The sequence below is a fragment of the Tympanuchus pallidicinctus genome, unplaced genomic scaffold (assembly GCF_026119805.1).
Source record: "Tympanuchus pallidicinctus isolate F22 unplaced genomic scaffold, pur_lepc_1.0 scaffold3, whole genome shotgun sequence".
Classification (NCBI taxonomy): Eukaryota; Metazoa; Chordata; class Aves; order Galliformes; family Phasianidae; genus Tympanuchus; species Tympanuchus pallidicinctus.
The window spans coordinates 80,461,860-80,475,969 of record NW_026294747.1 but is presented as its reverse complement, the minus strand read 5'-3'; the positions used below and the strand labels follow the sequence as shown (position 1 = coordinate 80,475,969).

Here is a 14,110-nt window from a genome sequence, read left to right as displayed (position 1 = left end):
TGAAATGCAAAGCATTCCTATGAAAATAACGTTTGAGATTAATTCAGAGTGCTTGTTTTAAAAATTGTTGGTCTGACATAACCTACCTGCACAGAAGTCACCATAGCTTTTACTTCTCCATTTTGGAAGGACTCTCCTCTGTGCCTCAGTTACTGAGACACCATGACTGCTGCCATACTGCAGTTCTGCTGTATATCTCTCTGACTCACAGGCAGAACATACTTGATACAGACAGGCCCTCACCAATTGCTCACTACTGTTTTCTTTGCTCATTTTCAGTGAAAATAGCTGTTACAATTACTGCCACCCAGACAAACATCGCAGTCACTTTGGCTAATACCAGAACGTCATTATTAACATCAGCTCGTCAGCAGAATGTAAGTTGCACCATAACACTCCTTGCTTCCAAAGCCATCTATCTCTGTTTAGCAGTTAACAGGTTTTTGGCTCCAGAGCCCCTCTGGTCACACCAGGCCAGCAGCACAGAGCAGGGCAGGTCTGACATGCAGGAGCTGCAGCAATATCTCAGCCCCTCTGCAAATTAAAGCCTTGTGCGAGAAGCTGTAGCATCCAGGTGCTGCATGGGTTTGGCCATTTTAAATGAAAATTCCACCCCATGGACGAGCTTTCTCCCAAATGAATTGCAAATTATATCCTTGTTGAGTACCAGCTGGTTTTGTTTCTCTATAGTTTCTCTCTCCCCTCACTCAATTAATACAACAATATTCATGTCCTGTCATGTCTTACTGCCTAATTATGTACTTTGTGGAACAAAGCCTTAAAAATGAGACCATCAAGCAGGAGGGGATAACGGGGAGAACAGGACAACCAGATGTGCAGAGAGAAGGGGGAAAACAAAGGGTATTTTGAAAGGGAAGCGAGAGAATTAGGATTGGTATGGGGATGAGAGGAAGGGGAGACAGAAACAGAAAAAGGAGACTCACATAAAATATCACCTTTTCAGATATATAATAAAAATTTTATATTAAATAACACATTCTGCACTTATCTAATATGATTTAATAAACACTTGGAGCGGAGATCTCAACCCACTCTTGTTTCATTACACAGTGGATACAACATCTGGTGGCAGAGGAGGAATGCTGCATTATTTTGTCAAAACAGAAAAAAAAAAAAAAAAAAAAAATCAACAAAAGCAAGGTTCCTGAAAATACACTGTCAAATACTGTGTTAGAAGGTATATTTTAGTTGGGTTAATGAACTTAGATTAGAAGATACTATGAAGGACTGCTGCACAGTTATGCAATGCAGTCACAGTAACCAAGACAGTTTTTTACACTTCCATTTCCTTTTCCTAAACTTTCTTTCTTTATCCAGTATACTTCTGAATTTATTTTGCATACATTAAGGACACTCAATGCTTTGAGAGGGACACAACTATTAAAAATTAAGACTTTTCAAAAGCCTTTAGGCTTACTGTATCCTAAAATATCCTTGCAGAAATAATTACTGACAATTCCAAGTACACTATATTTTGCCACATCAAAATACTTTGTACCAAAAATAAAATGGAGGGAGACTTCTCATCAGAGAGAAAAAAGCCATGCCCAACAGCTTAACAAGGAGCCTGACTGAAGGAGGACCAGCATAGCCTTTCATATCCCCATTAATCCTAATTTCACAGCATAGAATCATAGAATCATTTGAGTCAGAAAGGATCTTTAAAGGTCACCTGGTCCAAGTCCCCTGCAATGAGCAGGGACACTTACAGCTAGATCAGGTTGCTCAGGGCCCCATCCAGTGTGATCTTAACTGTCTGCAGGGATGGGGCACCCACCACCTCTCTGAGCAACCTGTGCCAGTGCCTCACCACCCTTACTGTAAAACCTTCCTCCTTATACCCAGTCTAAATCTTCCTTCCCGGTTTGAAACCATTTCCTCTTGTCCTATGACAACAGACTGAGCTAAAGAGTCTGTTCCCTTCTTTCTCACTTAGTATCCGGAGTGGCCATCAGGTGAAATTAAAGATTTTGGTACAAATATGAAAATTGGAAAAGTTTAGAATCCAACTGCTCCTTGTTACCATTGCAGAGCAAAGCTGGGAAGAAGACAAGGTTTGTTGGTTGCAGTAGTAAGGAGAGATAGGCAGTAACCAACTCTTAAACATAACAGGCAACATAACAGGAATAGGTCACCTTTACACTAACTAATAAACCATGGAGGAAAAAAAAGAGATGAATCACAATCTGTTTCACAATTTGAAAATGCTTTATCTAGCTGCAATAATTTCAGTTTTAAGAGTGATCTAGTAGATAAACTATCAATTTACACTTACACATTGTATAGATACGAAGGCAATGATTACAACACAACTGGTTCTCAGAGTTACTGTGTGGGCAGTAATCCTCCTCACTTCACATAGGAGCTGAGAATGATGTATCCCATACCCGCTTTAACTGTATTTGTAAAAATATTTTATAGGAATCAGTTTGCTCACTATTGATCTACCTCTTTTGCTTTCACACATCACACAAAACAGTGTTCAAACACAGTTGGCTGAACTTGATCCTCTTATACAGAAGTATTTTCCACAAGACTTTTCTAGTACTAAATACCAAAAGAACAATTTTAAAAATGAATACGAAGACTTCAAGACAACTCGTAATAACAAAATAATATTCTGTTTGGGCAACAATTAATAGAAGCAGCAATTCTCTTAGATTCTTTCTGTAGCAGAAGTCACAGCCTTCGACACCACAAACAAAACAGAGAATTCATTTGCTTGCTTCCAAATGAACTGAATATCCTCCAACTTTGCATAAGTCATAGATTATTCCACAAGTGAGTTTTATTTCATTAGAATAACTGTTTCTGTTTGTTTGAAATCAGATTAAGAGTCACACAGTCTTTATCCATGCCGAAATTTCCATTGTAATGCAATGGAAAGTGCAGCAATAACAGCAGAGCAGCCAGATCCCAGACTGAAGCAGTGAAGGTTTGCTCAAATACAACAGTTGTTGGCACGGAAATAAAAGAAACAATCTGCTTACCTTCAGAAGACCTCAGATATGCAGGGATCTCCATCAAAATATCCTTGCCTCCACTGCCAACACTTACATGAGTCTGGGAAGGGGTGGATCCTTGCTGCACCCCTTCCAGTCATTCAGATGCATTGCACACACCTGAGCTACCCTGGGTTGGCCCTGCCTTCTCACCAGGTGGTCAATCATTGGTTCAGGCCATGACTTAGCATTTCTGCTACAGGAAGAAAACAAATTTTCTTCTGACTTCATTACCTACCCGTCTTTGTGAATCTAATACTTTAAATGTGTAATGTAACGTAACGCGAAGAGAGGATCCTAAAATTTGTAAAATCTGACACAAATTTCATTTGAGCCTTTTCAAAAACAAGGGAATACTGAACATTAAACTGACCAGTAACAAAGTACGCTTGGCTATGTCAGTGCCAAATTCAGGGCACACTCCTGGGCCAGGACAGCCCAAATGTTATGAAATTTGCAGAGCCCACAATCATACATTGTTGATGTCCTTCTCAAACAAACTCTGCTGAAACAATTTCTGGTCTTTTTCATCTGTATTAATTAAAAACAATAACATAGTGTGATCATCAAATGGCATACAACTAATTCTGACAAAAACAGTTATATCAAATAGCTGTGTTTTACAAGTGGACACATTCTCCATAAATAAGTTTTGCTTGTTTTTTTGTTTGTTTGTTTGTTTGTTTGCTTTAGGGGGAGGAGTTGAGACATGCACACTCAAGAACAGAATATAGAAAAAAAAATACAGAACCAAAATGGCCCTTCTGCCCACAAATTACTGTCAAGACAATATTTTATATCCAAAGAGGATAGAAGCGGGAACAAAGAACTGCCTTGGAGACTACAACAACTTTACAAAGCACAAACTAAAGAATTCATTTTCAACAGGAGATTCCTATTGTTTATTTCTTTGTTTTTAAGGTAGCTCCCACAGTATAACATACCCAACTGCATATCAGGCTTTCCAACATCAAAAGAATATACTTACCTAATTAAATCAATGCATCTTGGACACAAGGTAAATTTCCCAGCTTTTTTAGTCACAAGATTTAATTCACATTTAATGTACTCAATCAGCCAAGTACATGCACAACATCTAGTTTCATGGCTCTATTCTGTCAACTAGAAAAATAATTTTATAGGAAGGAAAAAAAATACATTTTACATGATTTATTTTGTCACCCTACACTAATGTGTTGAATGACACAAAACTGGCTCCTTACTGACACGCATCAAATACCATCCCAGCTCACTGGCATAACCTGTACTGACAACAAATGCAGACTAATGTATCTATCTTCTGTACTAAAACTTTTTAAATATACTAATTCCTTAAGTTGTAGTTTGTTAAGTTTTAAAACATGTACATCCCTCCCAAAAACTAATTCCCAGGAAAGAGCTCTATTTCCTCTCCCTTCTTACAGTTAAAGGGATTTTATACTGGAAAAATTGCTACAAACAGCAAACAAATCAAACATATTCTTCAACACACAAAGAAACCATATCACAGATACTGACATCAGATGCAACAGCTAAAAACTTGCCTTCCAGAGCTAGCAATTTTAAACTGCTTGGGCTAAGTAATTTCCTCAAAGAACACATGCCATATGATGACCACTAGACATACTAATCTAATAAACCTCAGCCTCGTCTATCTGAAACAAAAGAAAAAGAAATACAGATGTATGCAGATTGCAAGCGTTTCAGTATTATGTAACTGTGGCACTAAATATGTTCTGGTAATTAATACATTTCAAGTTCTCATAACCAACTACAAAAACTTGAAGCCAGATGTGTTCCAGCAGCTGGACACTGTATCTCAAAGGCAGACCTGAATGAAAGGGGCGGGGGGGAGGAAAGGAAGAGGTAGGAAAGAAGAGTTTGAACTTAGCAGGAACATGGTCACTGCTTAAACAATATTTTCACAAAATGCCCTTATGTAAGAAACATTCCAGGCCTCTTCATGCCTTTACCATTTTTTCTTTTCCTGCTGATAAAGCAGTTTCCTCTACTTATAAACATAAAGCAAATTATAGTATCCTAGTTTTCATAACTACTTCCATGCCTTTTAATTGCATTCTCATGTACTTTCTCCCCATTAAGAAAAAAAAAAGCATTTCATTATGCTAAACAAAGCAGAATATCATTTATATTTTAGACACTGCTCTGAGTACACCTTTTAAATAAGTTACTGCATAAGACAACTCTTTCCCTACCTGTAACCCTTGCCTTTTGTATACTCCCAAAATCAAATTTAGAATGTGTACTCCTTTATTTTCACCATTGCAAAAAATCATTTTCTCTTTTTAAGAATAAGCAGTAAATCAGTGTATATTCTACTTAGAGGCTGTGTAGTCTGTTCCCCAGAATAAATGAATTCACTTGAGCAAAACATAGAAAGGTGCAGCTCTCTATAGCTCTTTCTTAAACCATGATAACCTGCTTTCTACACTAATGTATGGTAAGAAATCATATCCTCAAATCTAACAGCAGTGCAAGAAAACTATCTGATCCATCACACCCAAGAATACTCAATATTATTTAAATGTCATGTAGTTACCAGCTGTAAATAGGTTTTGATCTTCCATCTCACTATATAGTAACTTTTGCAACAAGAAATGTTGCTTGAAGGAAGCAAAATTATTTCCCCCCAGAATTTAATGAACTAGTTTAGATACACTTCATTGTTGAAATCTACCAGTACTATTGGCTTTTTTCAGCCCTCTTCCTCAACCATTTGATAAAAGCTGTTACACTGAAGCTCTAAGGATCAATTCAAACACTTATGATTATAGTGAATGTACAACACTTGGCATCAAAAGAAAGCCTTGAAAACACACAGAAGCCATGTATGTGTGAAGCCCTGAACACTACCAGCTTCTTCACCACCCTTTCCCTGTCACAGGCAGGGCACCCACCTGCTGCAGCTCAGTGCTGGCAGCTGCAGGCAAGGGGCACTTTTCTTTGTTAAGGACTAATTTTTATCCTCAGTTCCAGAACAAATGGACAAACAAACAAAACAAAACAAACAAACAAAAAAACCAATTAAATGCACAAGCAGACAAGCACTGAGGGATACTAACTACAGAATTGGAAGATGTCTCACACTGCTATACCACCACCTAGGTTAAACGCAGGAATCAGCAAAAAACAGCAGCTTTTGTAATCTTAACTGAACACACTCGTGTTTCCTGGTGCCACTTCTTATTTTCAGTACTGTTAGAATGAGAGGGACCTCAGCCAATTTCTTTTTTTCTCTCATCTGGATCTTAATGAAGTTTGTGTCCCTGCTTGCTGTTAAATTGCACAGATTAGTAACATGAGTAAAATAAATGCAGTCCTTCACATGATGAAGCTTTCAATTACCACATTTGAGAAGAAAAGCACAAACAAGATGTATTTGGCACAGACAGAGCAGTTGTTGTCCAGGTTTGGAGGCTGGGCTTCTGTTTGAAAGCCTCTGCCACCTCAGCCAAAAAAGCCCGTTAGTTAGCTGGTTGCTATTAAAGACTTGTCAGCAGGAGAAAGTACCTTCCAACACCGTATGAATATTGCAGTAGTGAAATACAAAAACAAAGTACTACCTATAGTTAGTTGAGTGTTGCAAAGCACGGCAACAACTAACACCACATAGATTAGGGATGCAACGGAATACATACAACCCAGAACTCATTTCCACACATTTAGATTCTTCAAAGCAGTTACCTTAGAAGAGAATTACATTCTGCAGCTCTATCCAGAAGTTTATTGCATACCTATGCTTATGCCTCGGCTGGCCAGCTATTAGAGAAGGGATGCATGCTTCCCTTAATTCCATTTACACCTACTCTGCTGAGATTGGGCCCAGGTTTGCAGCTGTGTACACTTGCAAGGCGTTCCTATCAGGTGCTTAGCACACAGCTGCTGACACCGCTTCAGTAATCAGACACGTTTGACTCTCCAGGCCCCAGCCCCTGTGATCTGATGCAGATTCACCGTGGAGGCATCGCTGATGGCTCCTGAGTGAAATCACCCCACTTTGGTAGATGCAAGCCATTTCAGCACATCCTTTTCTGGACCAATTAGTGACAGCTTTACAACTGAGGACAGGCTGGGGGGCAAGAGACTGCAAATCTAGTGAAAACATAAATCACTTATTGTAGCAATGCCTGGTGGAGGAAGTGAGTGGCCTTGCTAAAGCACAGGATGCACTTCAGCATCAAGCCTCAAATAGGGCACAGCTCCATCTGAATGATTTCACCAGCTGGTTTTGGATTAGGAAAGAAGGTCATGTACCAAAATGCAAAATCATACTTGTACCTGCTTGACTACACATTTCTTAATGAAATACCCTAGATATTTTTTCTCTAGCCTCCAAAGATGGCACAGATTCAATGTATAAATGGCTCACAACTCTCAGAACAGAATCAAAGCATTTTTTCCAGAGTGACTCTTTTTCATAGAGTGACACCAGTTCTGTTGTGCTCACTTCTTGTGAACACTTCAGAGGAAATTGCTTTGGACAGCAGAACTGACACCTCTGGCATCTCTCCCATGAGCTGCCTTGCTTCACAGGTAAGCTACAAAAGGTTGCAGGATTTATTTTCTCACAGACATCTCCATGCATTCAGAAAGAGAAAGCCTGCACAGACACTAATAAAAGCCTCCATACACATATCCAGGTAGTGCCTCAGCATCCAAGTTTTCCCACATGGTCCTAATCACTCCCTTTCCTCCAGCAATACCACCAGGCCAACCACCTTTGATTACCCATTTCCCACTTCCTTTTGCCTTCTGTGCTGGAAATAAGGCTTTTGTTTATTTGTTTTCTACTATGCTGAGCAAAGCTACAAGAGAATCTGCTTTATGCTTCAAAGCATTGCTCACTGGTGGGGACAAGTAAATGATAGTGTCTTGCTCCTGCTCCTTCCCATGCGCTATGGTAATGAAAGCAATCTATACACACGTACAGTCTTAGAAAAATTAAGCATTCATAAATCCTACAGGGGTCTTGCTAGTGCTCCAAAACTGAAGAAAGTGGCAGTAAGTCTCCCTAGCCATAAACCTACTCTGAAGTTCTTCTGCCAAGTCTAGTTTATTTATGCAGTTTGCAGAAGTGCTTTAGCAAAAGTTTTACTTTCAAAGCACGTATAGCTCTTTTCAAATGGCTCATGAAACCCCAGAAGAGCCAGGGGAAGGAAGAAAAAGAAACAAACATCTCAGGACATACTTATTATCTGAGCAAGCCTCTGTCCCAGCTGTACTCCCCTCATAAGTGTATAATCACTGCATCCTGTATACCTTCCACTGATGGAGAAATGCTCCAATCTGCCTGTCCAGTTTTAAAAAAATAGGTATTTGTGCTTAAATGAGAAGAAAGAAAAAGAAAAAGAAGAGCACCCATCCACTTCATTTGTGTGTGCTCCACAAAATCTTTGCAAGTTTTGGTTTCACCTTGTATTTTTAAAGCATGGCAACTCCAGATTTACTTCTGTCTTTTGATTGAGAAAACAAACAAAAGCAGGGAGACATTATCATAATGAAACTGTTAGACAAGAAAATTCACGATTTTTTGTGAAGAAAAAGAGCCTGGAAAGATAGCAATCAATCTCAAAACAGAACCACACACACACACAAAAAAAAGTATTTCAAAACATATTCACAAACATCTTGAAGTAGTGGTACTTTTCCATATTACCTGAAACCTATGTGAAAAGAAATGGTAAAATACTTCAAGAGTAATCTTAGGTATCACTTTAAAATCTTCATTTTGTAACATCTCCATTCCAGTCCTACACATTTCTTGTTTTCTGCATACTGAAGCTAGTGGTGAAAATAAAACAGAAAAATCAAATCCTTCTGCACAAAGCACTTTTAGCTAGAAAATTTTCAGAAATCTAAATTCACTGCCTTCTCTCAGTAATTCTACCAGAGATGAGCTCTTAGGATCACAACTGGTAGGAAATCAGAACAGGCAAGTGATATATCGCTACTCTGTTGCCTGAATCACCAAAAATACACCAAAGCACTTGCTAGTTATATTGATGAAGTGACCTTATCCCTATTTATCTGCTAAGGAAACAATGTTGTCAATCAATCAAAACTGTTCTCACTTGCAGCCTACATTCATATACTAACTTAGCCATAATAAGTCAGTTAACACCTTCCTCCCATCACATTTTAAAAATCAATACACTTTTCAAGCAATTCATCTAGGAAGATCATTTTCTACATTACCGGGATAGTCAGACTCCCCTTTTAGGAATTTGGAAATCATTCACACAATTCTCAACTTTTATTTCAATCTTTAAGGACGAATCAGCCTTTCTGCTGTATTAGAAAAGCTCCACGTTCTTTCAGATTTAATTTACAAGAGCCAAGGTGTTCTTTCTCCCCTCAGTATCTTTGCATACACTTGACAGGAATTCATTAGGATGCCTGCTCACACCTGTAATATCTATACAGTTCCAAAGTACACTGCAAAGATGACAACAAATATGAAATATGAAAACAAGCATTGCAAATGAAGATTTAGGATATGCAATCTGTCAGAACATACATCTCACACTCATTTCCTTTCAAATATCACGCACAAATGCTACAGTGGTTCACCTACATCTGTAACACATGGATTTCTGATTATATGTACATGTTTTAGAATTCAGATTTCTTTCTGGGTGCAAAGGTCCTTCAAATACAGTTAATGTTTCTTATTAATTAATGGGATTTTTTCTTTTAATATTATTTTAATATTAAATATTAAAATGCATTTGAAATAAGATGCTATATAAAGCATGAACTCTTGCTCTTCTTTCTAATACTGGGAATAGAGATTTGTCTCTTGTCTGCTGGAGCTCCCACATGACAAGACTCTCAGACAAAATTAAAACAATTCAAGGAGTCATTCATCCTAGCAGTTTGAGTGCTGATGTGATTATACCACATTTAGAGCTTCATGTCAGAAACTCTATTCCTTGATCAAATGACATATCTCAAGTGCTTAATCACTCTTCAAGATATTTTCTCCTTATGTGTGCACATGCAAAGAACCATTCTCAACCTCCTCTCCTTTTCCCACTTTTTTACCTCAGGGTAATAAAATTTTGGTTCACTCCATCTGCAAGACTTATATTAAAGAAACAGTTGCTGTCTCAGTAGGCTATGCCAAATCCAAGTTCAATCCTCAGCTATGCATTTTCAGCTTAAATTACTTCATATTCCTGTATTCCAGTGCATTATCTGAAGTGGAGATACTAATTGTTTCTTACAACACGGGCAACTTCTTAAGCACTGTTTCCTACCTGTCAAGTTTCCCACAATTCTGCTCTGTATCCTTTTATTTCCCTTTTAGTGGATCTCTTCAGCTTATACCAAATGTTCTGCAAAAGTACAGTCACATCTGATCCAACCAGAAGCCCTCCTACCTCAGGTTCCTGCCTTTGAGGACTGAGCATGTGAAGCATACCAGCCAGCCAGGCAGCTCTGCCTTGCCAGTCCTGGTCCAACCAAGAACATTCAAGGTATAGCTCAAGGAGCTTTGGTTGGACAGCCCTTCACAAACAAGTACGGAAACAGCATTCAATTGATTTTTGAACCTACCTCAACTTCAATGTCTCCTCATTCTGTGACAGTGAGTTCCATAGCTTAGTCACGTGTTATATAGAAAGTATTCTTTCCACACATTTTAAATTCCGTTGGCTAATGGAAGGTCATTTTAGTACCCCCAATTCTTTGTTGGGACATTAATAAATAATTCCCAGTGTTCTTCCCCAGTGCAGTTCCCAGTTTTATCAAATTCCATATTGGCCATTAAGTTGTCTTTTCCAGTCCAAAAACTTCTAGTCCAAACAATCAGTAGCTCCCCATACCTATACTGTTATTCCACACTTACAACCCTCCCTTCCCTCCTAACTCCTGCATTGTTTCTGAGATTCTGGAGACCAAATGCTACAGCAGCATAATAATTTCTTATTTTTGGTTTCACTGTCTCCAAATTTCTCTTGACCTTCCATTTGCCAATTTGATCACCACCAACCCCTCCACCCACCTTCTTAAGAATCTTGATCTTTCAGTGGATGTCTGAAGAAAACTGTGGCCTTCCCCATATTTTTCCCCCAAGCCTTGTACCAATAAAAGAAAGGGAGAAGCCACACTCCTTCCTTTCTTCTTTGCTGACAGATATTCCATCACGATACATTGTGTTTTTCCCTTTAGCACAGTCTCTATATCAGTAGCTGTGTGCAAGACTTGGTGTTCCCCAAATATTTTGTCTTGAACGCAAATCATTCAGCACACTAAAGTCCACAAAAAAAAAAAAAAAAAAAAAAAAAAAAAAAAAAAAACCACAAAACAGGCAGATAAGAGAGCACAGATATGAGATACCATTATGCTAGAAGACATGAATGGGTCAACTGTTTCTCTTCTGATCTGCAAACAACTACGGATGTCCTGACAATGTAGCTTTGCTTCACAAATGAAAGGGAACTAAAATGCTTTTTCCTCACTTTTTTTAGCAGTCTGAGATCTTTTGTCCAGAAATCTAGGCTTGCCTTTTTCCAGCAAGGCAGTTTTGCTCCTGAAGCTTTGGAGCAAGCCACTACAGAGCACTTGTGCTGACTTCTTGTTTTGGAATACCACATTTAAAGTAGTGCACTCAGAACAGGAGCTTCAGACCTGGCTGCATTGCCTGAGTTAGTGCCCTTCCAAAGCATTTAAGTGCTCTGGTAAGTTGCCTGCTGCTGTTCGTTACATCACCTCAAAAAACTAAGCAAGCTGTAGTGGATCTGGCTGGGATGGAGTTTGTTTTCTTCATGGCAGCCTGCACACTGCTGTTGTTTACACCTGTGACCAAACAGTGCTGATTACACCCCAATGTTCGAGCAGTGCTCACACAGCATCAATGGCTTCTTTGCGTCTCTTTTCTTCTGAGGTTCCTTCCAACATAAATTATAGTATGATTTTCTTTCAGACTAAGTTTTTCAATACAGAACTGTCTTATTGCATACTTATGAGTTCACACAAATGCTAGATAATAACAGCAGAGCTAGCAGCCCACTACCAGTAACAGTGCAAACATCACCAACACTGCAAAAATGTCAACACAACAGAGCAGAAATCAAGAACTAATAGCCTCATTTTAAAAAATGCTAATTTGAGACACACAGTACTCTCAAGCATAAGCACCAACATAAAGAGAACAGGAAATGAAAGTGATTCCATAAAAGTAGATATACATAACTGTACAGAAACTAAACTGTCTGACATATGCAATAGCCTATAATATATTACTGTGTGTTGTGGTTTAACCCAACAGGTGGCTCAGAACCACACAGTTGCTCACTCCCTCCTTCCCAGTGAGATGGGGAAAAACAGGAAAAAAAAAAAAAAAAATAGAACTCACAGATTGAGATAAAATTATTTACTAAGATAGAGAGAAGGAAAGGACAATAATTCTGACAAATACATATATATATATGCTTATAACATTATATAACAGGTGATGCACAAGCAATTGCTCACTACCGCCCAAGCAATACCCATCTCACTCTGTGAGCTGCATAAGAGAGCAAGATAGCTTCCTACCCACCTTCAGAACTCCCTGTGCATGACATCATACGGTATGCAATATCTCTTTGGCCACTTAAAGTCAGCTGTCCTGATTTCCTCCTTGCTCCTTGGGCCCTTTGCTGAGAATGAACCTGGATCTGTACAGCACTGCTTAGCAGCAACTGTAAACATCACAGCGTTACCAACACCGTTTCTCTCCTAGAACCACAACAGCATCACACCAGATACTCTGAAGACAACAATTCTGTCCCAGCTGAAACTAAGACAAAGAGCTACAAGTAAGATACTTACACACAAAAGATACAAAATAATTTTTTAAAATACAGACGACAAGCCTAACAGCAAGAAAGAGGTCAAAGCTCATACGTGAACCTTGTTAAATATGAAACTTCATTATTTCTCAAAGAAATTAAGAAAAAAAGCAATTAGGCTGATGAAAATTTTTCCAGTGATTAAAAATGCCCCTTTCCCCCTCCAATTGTTTTAGATAAGCTAATATTTTACTATTACTATTCTTTTTCAGGACCAAAATGATAGATAGATGTGCCTCCTCGCATTCCCAAGACAAAGTTATCTGGTGATCACAAAATCCAACTGGGCTGTAAAATATGAAGACTGAAGCACTGTCAGCTTTTCTATGGTGGGCTGGATCTTTTTTGAGAGTAGCAGAAAGGAAGTTTTTTTTTTATCCTGTTACAAACTAAAAAAGCATTAGAAATCTCAGTACTTTGAAGTACAAATAAAATGTTTATTTCTGTTGCTAAAAGAGTTAAGTTTATTACACCTCTACAGCAAAGGAACCTTTACCCAAAATCTGACATTAAACAAAAAAGTACATATGCACAAACACACAAGAAAAATGCCTACAGAGATTCCCAAGCTTGTAGGAAACAGAATACAAACAAATTAAAGTAAGCCCCTATGGTCCCATTTAAAAATAATGCACAGGAAACCAAGATGTTGATGAAATTATTCCTAGTAGGAATAGAAATAGAAAAATCTAGCAAGAGGAGCTATAGGAAAATAGTTTTGTTTTATTTTTAAATCTTGAAGAATTATTAGGAAAGCAGAAATAATTTTAACGATAAGCAAGCAGTTCACTATGCAGCACCTCCTGTGATGCTCACAAAACTGTAGAGAATGAAGTCACATTTTGAATCATACTTCAGTGACATGACTTTTCCTTTCCATGGAAAAAAAAAAACAAACAAAAAACAGATGCCTTCACTATACTCCATCTTTTTTTCATTGTTCTCTTCATTCTTGTTTCTTGGCTTCATGTTGTACTGCACTGAGTTTGCCAGCAGCTCAATAGATTAGGTGGACTTTCAGGAGACAACTCTTTCCAACAAAAAATTTATTTTTTCTCTTCACTTATTCCAGGCAACTGAGAAAGATAAGTCAAGAACTGCAGAAGATTAACCAATGCATAGCTATGACTAAGCCTGGAGTTTTGCCAGAAATAGTATTGTTTAACAATATTATCTCTAGAAAATGCTACCAGGTAATTGCAATATTTCAATGTCCCTAGCTCTGAGCAA

At 38.3% G+C, this 14,110-nt stretch overlaps 1 protein-coding gene across 3 annotated transcripts in view; it reads right to left on the bottom strand.

Annotated features, from left to right (window-relative positions):
- Positions 1 to 14,110, bottom strand: part of CDK14 (cyclin dependent kinase 14) — a 306,835-nt gene that overhangs the window by 272,203 nt on the left and 20,522 nt on the right. Inside the window, exon 1 of one of the 3 annotated variants that reach the window (XM_052696729.1) lies at positions 6,729 to 6,814. The exons of 1 other annotated variant lie outside the window; for it this stretch is intronic. The gene's annotated coding sequence lies outside the window, so the exon portion shown is untranslated. Of the gene's footprint in view, positions 1 to 3,011; positions 3,034 to 6,728; positions 6,815 to 14,110 lie in introns of those variants that run through there. One more of the 3 variants, XM_052696730.1, reaches the window with a different exon arrangement.